We start from the raw sequence: 12,689 nt of genomic DNA, 5'->3' as shown, positions 1-12,689 counted from the left end.
TGTCTGGAAAAGCTCACTTTGGTAAAAAGAAATTGTCCTTTATACCCACGTGTACGATTTATAAGCGAATATTTTTACAATATCTTGTTATTTTTAATTAACCCTTATTACATTGACTTATTAAATAAATTTCTAAAATGGCAAATTTCTGTATTATACCTTAGATTTTCCACTTTGCGATTGATAATCTTGTTTACCAAGATGAATAACTGATAAAATAATAATAATAATAACAGCGGTGAAAATTAGAAAAGATAATGCCCACTGTAGCATTTTGAAAGTCATCGTTTACGTTTTTTATTTTCCAGTATTTCCTCAGTTTTCATCGTTTCCATGTCATTCATTGATCAATTTCTTTAAAGATCGTTGATTGTTTTCTGTCTTTGCAGGGATAACGTAAACTGGCAATAATATCTTCTAGGGAAATATAACGAATAATTTTGCTTAAAATATTATCAATAATGAGAAACGAGGGACCGGAAAGAAAGAAGAAAATCATTTTTCAACTTTTCACTTAAACAGTAAATTTATTTGATCACAATTAATTACAGAACACAATTATAAACACTAATTATATACTAATTACAGAAATTCTTTAATTATACAGTATCATACGTCGATATCAAATTATTAATTTGGTAGGCAATGATATTTCAATTGTCGGTGTAAGGCTTATCAGTAATTACAGATTTACAAAATTGGACGTGCCTTCGTTCTCAAAAGGATCTTGAATTTGTGCCTTGAGAACGAACGCCATCTGTTCTATTCTAATATAAAAATGTGAAATACTTCGCACTGCAACAGTCTAACGCACGTTGAAGGTAATAGTAGATTGCTCCAATATCCATTACTCACTGTCAGTCAGTGTCTCGAGCTCAGTCTTGCCATATTACAGCAACATTCAGCCCTTCTCTCAACATTATACATATATGACGGCTTCACCACCAAAACCAGTGGGGCCGTCAGGGCCCCTGGCGTCGGGAGTGGGGGCTCCTGACGTCTTCGCACGCGGCCCAAGTAGAAGCCGGTACTGGGTGCGACCTCCAGTGTCAGCTACGTGTTAGACACCTGAGTGCCAGACGTGGAGGGCTCCGGAATGATATACATAAAGTTCCAGAGCTCTCCTTTACCGTCAATATCGGTCGCCGTGGGGTTTTAGTCAGTAGGAATCTGACACTCCCCCGCCGCCCTCCCCCAGGGGACGGTGGGGGGTCTTATGCAAGATTTCCCCACGTTAAAAATTAAAAAAAAAAAATATTTACAGTCGCTGATTCGAGTAAAGGGCTTAGAGCGAAGCGAAATAGCATCAGTCCTATAGCGACTGCCGAGCGGCTCACATCTACCTGCTAAACATACGTATAACCTTATTTTATTTTCTGCGTTCATTTAATTTGCTGCATTCATCTTCTTAGCTTATTCAATAAACTCATTAGGAGTTTATTCTTTTCTTACATCCCTGCATCCTTTACATCTCTGCATTCCTTACATCCCTGCATTCCTTACATCTCTGTATTCCTCACATCCCTGCATTCCTTACAATCCTGCATCCTCTACTTCTCTGTATCCCTTACATCCCTGCATTCCTTACATCTCTGCAACCCTTACATCCCAGTATTCCATACATCCTTGAACCACTATTATTCCTTCATCCCTCACATCCCTGCAACCCTTATAATAAATATATCATAAATATAATAATATATTATAAAAACCGGTTCGAGTAAAGGTAAGTAAAGGTAAGTAAATTCAATTTTTGAATTTTAAATTTTAAATTTTTGGCCCTCTGGCGGCAAAAATGTGAACTAAAATCTCAATGTCCGATCAGCGCCACCTGGTTTCGGAAAAAAGAACTAAATCATGCACCATTTTTGGCCCTCTGGCGGCAAAAATGTGAACTAAAATCTCAATGTCCGATCAGCGCCATCTGGTTTTGGAAAAAGGAACTAAATCATGCACCATTTTTGGCCCTCTGGCGGCAAAAATGTGAACTAAAATCTCAATGTCCGATCAGCGCCACCTGGTTTCGGAAAAAAGAACTAAATCATGCATCATTTTTGGCCCTCTGGCGGCAAAAATGTGAACTAAAATCTCAATGTCCGATCAGCGCCATCTGGTTTCGGAAAAAGGAACTAAATCATGCACCATTTTTGGCCCTCTGGCGGCAAAAATGTGAACTAAATTTTCAACGTCCGATCAGCGCCCTCTGGCGGTAAAAATCGGAACTAAATTTGTAACGATTTCTTACTAAAAAGATACAGGAATATAAGGGATGGAACGATGTAAGGGATGCAGGGGTGTAAGGAATGCAGGGATGTAAGGAATGCAGAGATGTAAATGATGCTGGGATGTAGGGAATGCATGGATGTAAGGAATGCAGAGATGTAAAGGATGTAGTGATGTAAGGGATGCGGGAGTATAAGGAATGCAGGGATGTAAGGAATGCAGAGATGTAAAGGATGCTGGGATGTAAGGAATGCAGGGATGTAAAGGATGCTGGGATGTACGGAATGCATGGATGTAAGGAATGCAGAGATGTAAAGGATGTAGTGATGTAAGGGATGCGGGGGTATAAGGAATGCAGGGATGTAAGAAATGCAGAGATGTAAAGGATGCTGGGATGTAAGGAATGCAGGGATGTAAGGGATACAGAGAAGTAGAGGATGAAGGATTGTAAGGAATGCAGGGATGTGAGGAATACAGAGATGTAAGGAATGCAGGGATGTGAGGAATACAGAGATGTAAGGAATGCAGAGATATAAGCGATGCAGGGATATAAAGAAAGCAGGAATGTAAAGGATGCAGTGGTGTAAGAGATGCGGTGATGTAAGGGTGCAAATGTGTAAGAGATGCGTTGATGTAAGGGTGCAAATGTGTAAGTGGTGCAGGGATATAAAAGATACGGGAATATAAGGGATGTCGGAATGTGAGGAATGCAGGAATACAAGGAACGCAGGGATGTAGGAGATGCTGGGATGAAAGAGATGTAAGAGAGTACTTTCTATGTATATGGTAATATTGCAATCTTGATAATCCTTTTCTGAATTTTTATTATTGCTTCCCAATTAAAAAATATATCAATCTGTAGCTCTTAGCTTGATATCGCTTTCAAAAAGTTATCTTTAGAAAACGATATCAATTACCAGGTCACACCACGTGGAGGTGGCTACATTAGTGACCCACCCTGACATCATAACATCTTCCAAAACAGACAACATAAAATAGCAATTTAAATGACAAAATGTTGAAATAGAAAACATAATTAATATCATAATTTTAGTAACAATTGAGAAAATAATAATTCAACAATAAAATGCTGTAATAGGAAACATAATTATTAAGATCAAAATTTTAATAAAAATTTAAACAGTAAAATGGTGAAACAGAAAATATAATTAATATCATAATTTCAGCAACAATTGAGAAAATAACAATTTAACAAAACAATGCTGTAATAGAAAATTGATTATTAACATCATAATCTTACTCGAAATTGAAACGGTAGAATGGGGAAACAGAAAACATAACTACCATTGTAATCTCAAAAATATACAATAAAATGAGAATTTAAGCAGATTACAATGTTTTAAATTAATTCAATTGATGTAAAATGAAAATACAAGATATAATTTATGTGCAAAATCAATAAGAAGAGAATAATTCCCTGAAATAAAATAGTTACCTCCCTAAAATCATAAAACCCCCCATAACAAACAACTGAAATAGAAAATATAATTAATATCATAATTTCAGTAACAATTAACAAAATAACAATTCAACAATAAAATACTGAAACAGAAAATATAATTAACATCATAATATCGATTACAATTGAAATGAAAAATGCCGAAAACAGAAAATATAATTACCATTACAATCTCAGAGATATTTAATAAAATGAGAACTCATCCAGACTATGTTTTAAATAAATTGACCCTATTTAAAATGAGAACATGGAATATAATTGATGTGCAAATCAATAAGAAAAGAATAATTTATTTCAATAAAGTAGTAAACGATAAAGAAATAGGGGAAATAAAATCGCGAGTTGACCATTCAACGAGCTGGGTATTGAACTCGTAAAATTTTGAGTTCAATGTTCTCGACGATATGTGCAAAAGGCACATACAAAAAAAAAAAACACAAAAAATGAAAAAACAAATTGGCGAGCATAGTGACAGAATGACTGTCCATACGAAGATGGAGACACACTTTAATACTTCATTTTTGTAGTCGGGTCTAACACCACGACAACGACTTACAAACTAATAAGGCTTGGCCTTGAAAAAATCAGGAGAGAATGCTAAATTAATTTGCATTTTCATTTTTCCTCTCGATTTTTTAATTTCCAACCCCAGATACAAGCTTCTCACGTATTTGAGAAGAATACGAAGAGAAACATGAAAGCTTGCTCTGGCCCTGCCTACTTATAAACTAATCTCGCCAGACCCAAGTCTTGGGTACTCGACTTGACCTCCTGGGTCTTTTTACCCGCAAACACAGCAGGGTTCCATTGTGTGGGACAGCTATTGTGTTACGCTGCGAGAGAATCACCCTGTACCATTGCGAATCAAACAACTTCGTTCTTTCTAAATTCCATATTTTGTGATTTTCTTTTTATTTTATTTTTAACCGACTTCGAAAAGAAGGAGGTAATTAGTCATTTGTAATTAGTCAAAAATCATACAAGTTCCTTTTCCAGGAACTATAAAATTACTATAGTTATACGTTCTATATGGTAATATTGCAATCCCGAAAATACTTTTCTGAATTTAAACTATTGTTTCCCAATTAAAAAATATATAAATCTTTTTATCGTAGCTCTTAGCTTGATATCGCTTTCAAAAAGTTATCTTTAGAAAACGATATCAATTACCAGGTCACACCACGTGGAGGTGGCTACATTAGTGACCCACCCTAAAATCATAAGAACGTGAAACCATTCAAAACATACAACATAAAACAAAAATTTAAACAATACAATCTTGAAATAGAAAATAAAATTAACATCCTAATATCAGAAACAATTGAGAAAATAATAATAATTTAACAATAAAATGCTGTAACGGAAAACATAATTATTAGGATTAGATATACAATAACGTGAAACCATTCAAAACAGACAACATAAAATAAAAATTCAAACAATACAATCTTGAAATAGAAAATAGAATTAACATCCTAATATCAGAAACAATTGAGAAAATAACAATTCAATAAAATGCTGGAATAAAATGCTGAAATAAAATGCTGAAATAAAATGCTGAAATAAAATGCTGAAAGAAAATGCTAAAATAAAATGCTAAAATAAAATGCTGAAATAAAATGCTGAAATAAAATGCTGAAATAAAATGCTGAAATAAAATGCTGAAATAGAAAATATAATTAACATCATAATTTCTGTAACAATTAACAAAATAACAATTCAACAATAAAATGCTGAAATAGAAAATATAATTAACATCATAATTTCTGTAACAATTAACAAAATAACAATTCAACAATAAAATGCTGAAATAGAAAATATAATTAACATCATAATTTCTGTAACAATTAACAAAATAACAATTCAACAATAAAATGCTGAAATAGAAAATATAATTAACATCATAATTTCAGTAATAATTAAAAAACAATTCAACAATAAAATGCTGAAATAGAAAATATAATTAACATCATAATTTCGATTACAATTGAAATGTAAAATGCCGACAACTGAAAATATAATTACCATTAAAATCACAGAGTATGTTTTAAATAAATAGAACATAATTAAAATAAGGACATGAAATATAATTGATGTGCAAATCAATAAGAAAAGAATAATTTATTTCAATAAAGCAATAAACGAAAAAGAAATAGGGGAAATAAAATCGCGAGTTGACCATTCAACGAGCTGGGTATTGAACTTGTAAAATGTCGAGTTCAATACGTCCTGGACGGTATTATTCATACCGTTCAAGGAAAAACACAAAAAATGATAAAACAAATTAGCGAGCATAGTGACAGAATGACTGTCCATCCGAAGATGGAGAGCCATTAATAGTTCCCCTCTTCTGGGCAAATTTTGCCGGGGCTCTTCAGCATATAGCCTCTTCTTTCTTCGGCAATAGCCTCACAAAAATCACTCGCGAAAATTTTACGTTTGCTCAGACATTTGTAAAAACGTAACACGTAAACGAGCAACGATCCCTTGAATCGCTACTCGCATACCTGCACAATTTTTGCAAATGTACAAGCACAAAACACTTTTTAATTTCACTTCACTTCACTTTCACTTTAATACTTCATTTTTGTAATCGGGTCTAGTACCACGACTACGACTTACAAACTAATAAGGCTTGGCCTTGAAAAAATCAAGAGAGAATGCTAAATTAATTAATTGATAAATTAATTAAATTGCATTTTCATCTTTTCTCTTGATTTTTGGTTTCCCAACCCCAGATACAAGCTTCTCACGTATTAGAGGAGAATACGAAGAGAAACATGAAAGCTTGCTCTGGCCCTGCCTACTTATAAACTAAACTCAATCACACCAGAAGTAAACTACCTGCCTGCCTATCGCTATATTTAAAAAAAGGCAAAAATCATTCTCACAAAAATTCACTCCACGGTTCTCATACAACCACCCGGGTGCAAAAATGCCTACACCTAGGGAGAACGTCCCGGGACGCCTCCGACACCCGAGTTCAATTCAACTTTCACACTCTAATAAAATCATACCTTTTTGCTGAAATCGACTGACAAATAATAGTGAACATTATGCTAAAGTAATACATTTCATTTTGGTATTCTATTGAATTATCTAATGTAAAAATTTTTCAATTTATTCTTGATAAGTAGTTTGTAATGTTATAGTAAGTTAAGATTGTTAATAAACGATACAAATCCCACATCCTAACCACACACACACATGTGGAACTTGTATCGTGGTTCACTATTGGTTCACTACTTTTGTCAGTCGCCAAAATGTATTACACTTAAAACTAAACCTTGTCCACCGCCCTCCACCCACGCGAGTACATCTAAGTACCCGAATGAGCTTTGGGCATAAAAATGAACAAGGCCAAAGGTATTTTCACCTACCAGTTTTCTTCATGTGTGCTGAAATGCCTAAGCTAAAACGTATGATTAGCAAAAACTAAAGATGATATTCTCACTTTATTAAAAGTAAGAATATCGGCGAAATTTTACGGCTCCGATTTAGTATATGGGCTGGCCCCCCCCCCCAGGGGGGTGGAGTCGGATAGCTTGGAGGATGACCGCGAAAGAAAGACAGAGTAATTGGGGGTAAAAAGATATGCGTAACGCGGTGTGAGGTCAGTCGAAGACGAGAGCGAATGGGGAAGATAGCGATGAAATAACCGTTTTTACCAGACTATTTTAATAAAAGTGACTCGACTTTGCAAATATAAAGCTTGAAGAGCAAATACAGAAAAGCAAAATTGAGCAACTATGACATAAAACATGGTGCACTGCTAATATCAGCTGGCAACGGAGGTTCTTAGGCCCCCTGTGCTTACGCCCGACGCTACATACCACCCACCCCGCCTGGACGTCGTAACGCCAGGACAGGATGCACCCCTTCGCTAAGGACGCTACCCGCCCGTCCAACACGTTGCATCCAACGTGTCAGATTGACGGACGCCCATAGTATAGACAAAAGGACTACAGTTTAGAATATGGTAACATATTTTCATATGTTCCGTATTCTAAAGCTGCGCCTGCAAAGGCCTAGTAATGCATGGGTTTATCTCCCATGAGATGGTGTTTCACGGTCTTATGCCGCGGAATCCTTGTAACTAATTTTATTAAATAAATAATACATTGGATTGAATTTAAAAACCAAAAGGATTCCCACCGAATACTAGTCAGTGCATTGTCATATTTACTCTCGCGTTGGAAATTTTTCGCAACACTAATTAAAATAGAAAATCTTGATCTAAAAACATGACTAGTACATAAACATCTAACGGACTAACATTTCACTATACTGGGGTATGCGGGTGGATAAATGATTATGTGATAGAGTTCGTGAGGCTGAAGTGTGAATGAACCGTGAACGTGACAGAATGAATTTGAAGTATGAACGAAGAGCTTTCTACAATGCTTGAAGAGCAAATACTGAATAGCAAAATAGAGCAATTATGACGAAAACATGGTGCACTTCTAATATAGGGCTGGCAAGGGAGGTTCTTAGGCCCCCTGAACTTGCGTTCGACGCTACCACCACCCACCCCGCCTAGGATAGGATGCACCCCTTCGCTAAGGACGCTACCCCCCCGTCCAACACGTTGCATCCAACGTGTCAGATTGACGGACGCCCATAGTATAGACAAAAGGCTGCAGTTTACAATATGTAACATATGGTCGTGCGCCACATTCTAAAGCTGCGCCTGCAAAGGCCTAGTAATGCATGGTTTTATCTCCCATGAGATGGTTTCACGGTCTTATGCCGCGGAATCCTTGTAACTACTTTGATTAATTAAATAAAACATTGAGTTCAAAAACCAAAAGGATTCCCACCCTATACTCGTAAGTGCATCGTCATATTTACTCTCGCGTTATTTTTCGCAACACTAATTAAAATAGAAAATCTTGATCTAGCAACATGACTAAAGGGGAGCTTTAAATTATGCTTGAAGAGCAAATATTGAAAAGCAAAATTGAGCAAATATGACCCAACATGCGTCCACTGCTAATATCAGCTGGCAACGGAGGTTCTTAGGCCCCCTGCACTTACGCACGACGCTACATACCACCCATCCCGCCTGTTTAAGGCACCTGGCCGTAATGGCACCTGGCCATTAAGGCGGGATGCACCCCTTCGCTAATAGCGCTACCCACCCATCGAACACGTTGCATCCAACGTGTCCGAGTGGTGGACGCTAATAGTATAGGCAAAAGGACTTTAAGACAGTATAGCGTATGGACTGCGACATACTTAAATGTCCCGTACTCTATGGCTGTGCCTGCAAAGGCCTAGTAATGCATGGTTTTATCTCCCATGAGGTGGTGTTCACGGTCTTATGCCGCGGAATCCTTGTAACTAATTTTATCACATAATAACCAAAAGGATTCCCACCGAATACTAGTCAGCGTATAGTCATATTTACTCTCGCGTTGGACATTTTTCGCAACACTAATTAAAATAGAAAATCCTGATCTAGAAACATGTCTGGTACATTAATATCTAATAGGGTAATATTTCACTACACAAAGGTATGCAGGTGGATAAATGATTATGAGACAGAGTTCGTGAGGTCGAGAACCGTGAACGCGACAGAATAAATTTCAAGTTCAAAAAGAGAACTTTATACAATGCTTGAAGAGCAAATACTGAAAAGCAAAATTGAGCAACTATGACATAAAACATGGTGCACTGCTAATATCAGCTGGCAACGGAGGTTCTTAGGCCCCCTGTACTTGCGTCCGACGCTACATACCACCCACCCCGCCTGGACGTCGTAACGCCAGGACAGGATGCACCCCTTCGCTAAGGACGCTACCCGCCCGTCCAACACGTTGCATCCAACGTGTCAGATTGACGGACGCCCATAGTATAGACAAAAGGACTACAGTTTAGAATATGGTAACATATTTTCATATGTTCCGTATTCTAAAGCTGCGCCTGCAAAGGCCTAGTAATGCATGGGTTTGTCTCCCATGAGATGGTGTTTCACGGTCTTATGCCGCGGAATCCTTGTAACTAATTTGATTAAATAAATAAAATATTGGATTGAGTTTAAAAACCAAAAGGATTCCCACCGAATACTAGTCAGTGCATTGTCATATTTACTCTCGCGTCGGAAATTTTTCGCAACACTAATTAAAATAGAAAATCTAACGGGCTAATATTTCACTATACTGGGGTATGTGGGTGGATAAATGATTATGTGATAGAGTTCGTGAGGCTGAAGTGTGAATGATGAGTGTTTAGCGTCGTGAACCGTGAACGTGACAGAATGAATTTGATGTACGAACGAAGAGCTTTCTACAATGCTTGAAGAGCGAATACTGAAAAGCAAAATAGAGCAACTATGACGAAAAACGGTGCACTTCTAATATCAGCTGGCAACGGAGGTTCTTAGGCCCCCTGCACTTACGCACGACGCTACATACCACCCACCCCGCCTAGAACAGGGTGCACCCCTTCGCTAAGAGCGCTACCCCCCCGTCCAACACGTTGCATCCAACGTGTCAGATTGACGGACGCCCATAGTATAGACAAAAGGCTGCAGTTTATCAAATGGAAGATTTGGTACTCCGCCACATTCTAAATCTGCGCCTGCAAAGGCCTAGTAATGCATGGTTTTATCTCCCATGAGATGGTGTTCACGGTCTTATGCCGCGGAATCCTTGTAACTTATTTGATTAATTAAATAAAACATTGAGTTTAAAAACCAAAAGGATTCCCACCGAATACTAGTAAGTGCATCGCCATAGTTACTCTCGCGCTGGAAATTTGTCGCAACACTAATTAAAATAGAAAATCCTGATCTAGCAATATGACTAAAGGGGAGCTTTAAATTATGCTTGAAGAGCAAATTTTGAAAAGCAAAATTGCGTAATATTTCACTACACAAAGGTACGCAGGTGGATAAATGATTATGTGATAGAGTTCGTGAGGGTGAAGTGCGAATGATGAGTGTTTAGGGTCGAGAACCGTGAACGTGGTAGAATGAATATCAAGTACGAAAGGGGAGCTTTAAACTATGCTTGAAGAGCAAATACTAAAAAGCAATATTGGGCAACTATGACGTAAAACATGGTGCACTGCTAATATCAGCTGGCAACGGAGGTTCTTAGGCCCCCTGAACTTGCGCTCGACGCTACATACCACCCACCCCGCCTGGACGTCGTAACGCCAGGACAGGATGCACCCCTTCGCTAAGGACGCTACCCGCCCGTCCAACACGTTGCATCCAACGTGTCAGATTGACGGACGCCCATAGTATAGACAAAAGGACTACAGTTTAGAATACGGTAACATATTTTCATATGTTCCGTATTCTAAAGCTGCGCCTGCAAAGGCCTAGTAATGCATGGGTTTGTCTCCCATGAGATGGTGTTTCACGGTCTTATGCCGCGGAATCCTTGTAACTAATTTTATTAAATAAATAATACATTGGATTGAATTTAAAAACCAAAAGGATTCCCACCGAATACTAGTCAGTGCAATGTCATAGTTACCCCCGCGGTGTAAATTTTTCGCAACACTAATAAATCTGAAAATCCCACCCCCCTGTGGGGGCCAGCCCATATACTAGCCTGATGCCAATTTCACGAATAAAATCGGAAAAACGTTTCAATTTCAAGAGCGATTTCCTTATCAAAGTAAGTAGTTGGAGTAATTAAAAGTATTCATGCTTATTACTTTGATATTGAAATCTGCTCATCGCGAAATAAATTCTTGTACATATAAAAAAGAAAGTGTATTGTGAAATCGGAGGGTCATCCGACTTCTCTACATTTTTAAAACTCGAAATCTATATGTATATGTAAATATGTACAAGAAAACCCTATCCTGAGCTAAGGCATAAAATACACAAAAAACAATTTGCACGATTATCATTGTATAAAATGATACAGTGATATTCGTGGGTCACTATGCTCGCTCAAAAAATAAAAATTACAACCAATTCCCGTGTCGCTACGGACCATTCGTCCTACGACATGATGGGAACCGGAGGAACTTTAAAGCATGCGACTCACCGATCGTTGACTTGCACCACTGCACACGCAACGTCTGTTGACTCGTCAAAGAAACGGTACCTCCACTGGCAAAGCACTCATCTGAAAGCATAAAAATCACGATTCTTGAACGATATATGTTTTCTCTCAATTTGTTGTAGTTAATATGCTAATACATAGGATAATTCAAAAATATGCATGCAAAACTATATGGGAATAACTACACCATAAAACACAGTAAAACACATGCAAATACATCCCAAAACACTCGAAGATGAAAACCATAGAACACTATAAAATATTTGCAAAATTATAGTAAAACACATAGGGTACCAATCCATAAAACCTACTAATAAATCCGTATAAATATGCCAAAACACAAAGGGTACTACTCCATAAAACCCACTAATAAATCCGTATAAATATGCCAAATCACATAGGGTACCACTCCATAAAACCCACTAATAAATCCGTAAATATATGTCAAAGCACAAAGGAAACCACACCATAAAACACAATAAAGCACATGCAGGTACATGGAGTACCACACCACACAGGACACTAATGCACTTGTATAAAAATGTCAGAACACATGGGTGACCACACCATAAGTCGCACTAATATATCCGTATAAATATTCCAAAACACATAGGAAACACCATAGGCACACATAGTAACACTTGTGGTAACACACTAATAAATCCATGCACGAATATCCATGGTATCAACCCGTACCGGTATATGTTTGACAGTTCGATCCGTATCCTTTGGCGGTCGCGATAAGACTGATTAGATTTGACCTCTCTCCAGGTCGCTCTTGTACCGGCGCGCGCCGCGTCCAATCAAGCATGACGTTCCGCTTCACCGGTTCCGCAGATTTAACTATTTCTATCTGATATTTGTTAATATTTGTTTAATTATTATTTTATATTTTACAATTGTTTATTAATCAACTTATTGTTATATCTATTTAAATTGTTTATTTCTTTACATTTCCG

The sequence above is a fragment of the Osmia bicornis genome, chromosome 12 (genome assembly GCF_907164935.1).
Source record: "Osmia bicornis bicornis chromosome 12, iOsmBic2.1, whole genome shotgun sequence".
NCBI lineage: Eukaryota > Metazoa > Arthropoda > Insecta > Hymenoptera > Megachilidae > Osmia > Osmia bicornis.
The sequence above is the reverse complement of the archived record's forward strand: the minus strand, read 5'-3'. Positions refer to the sequence as shown.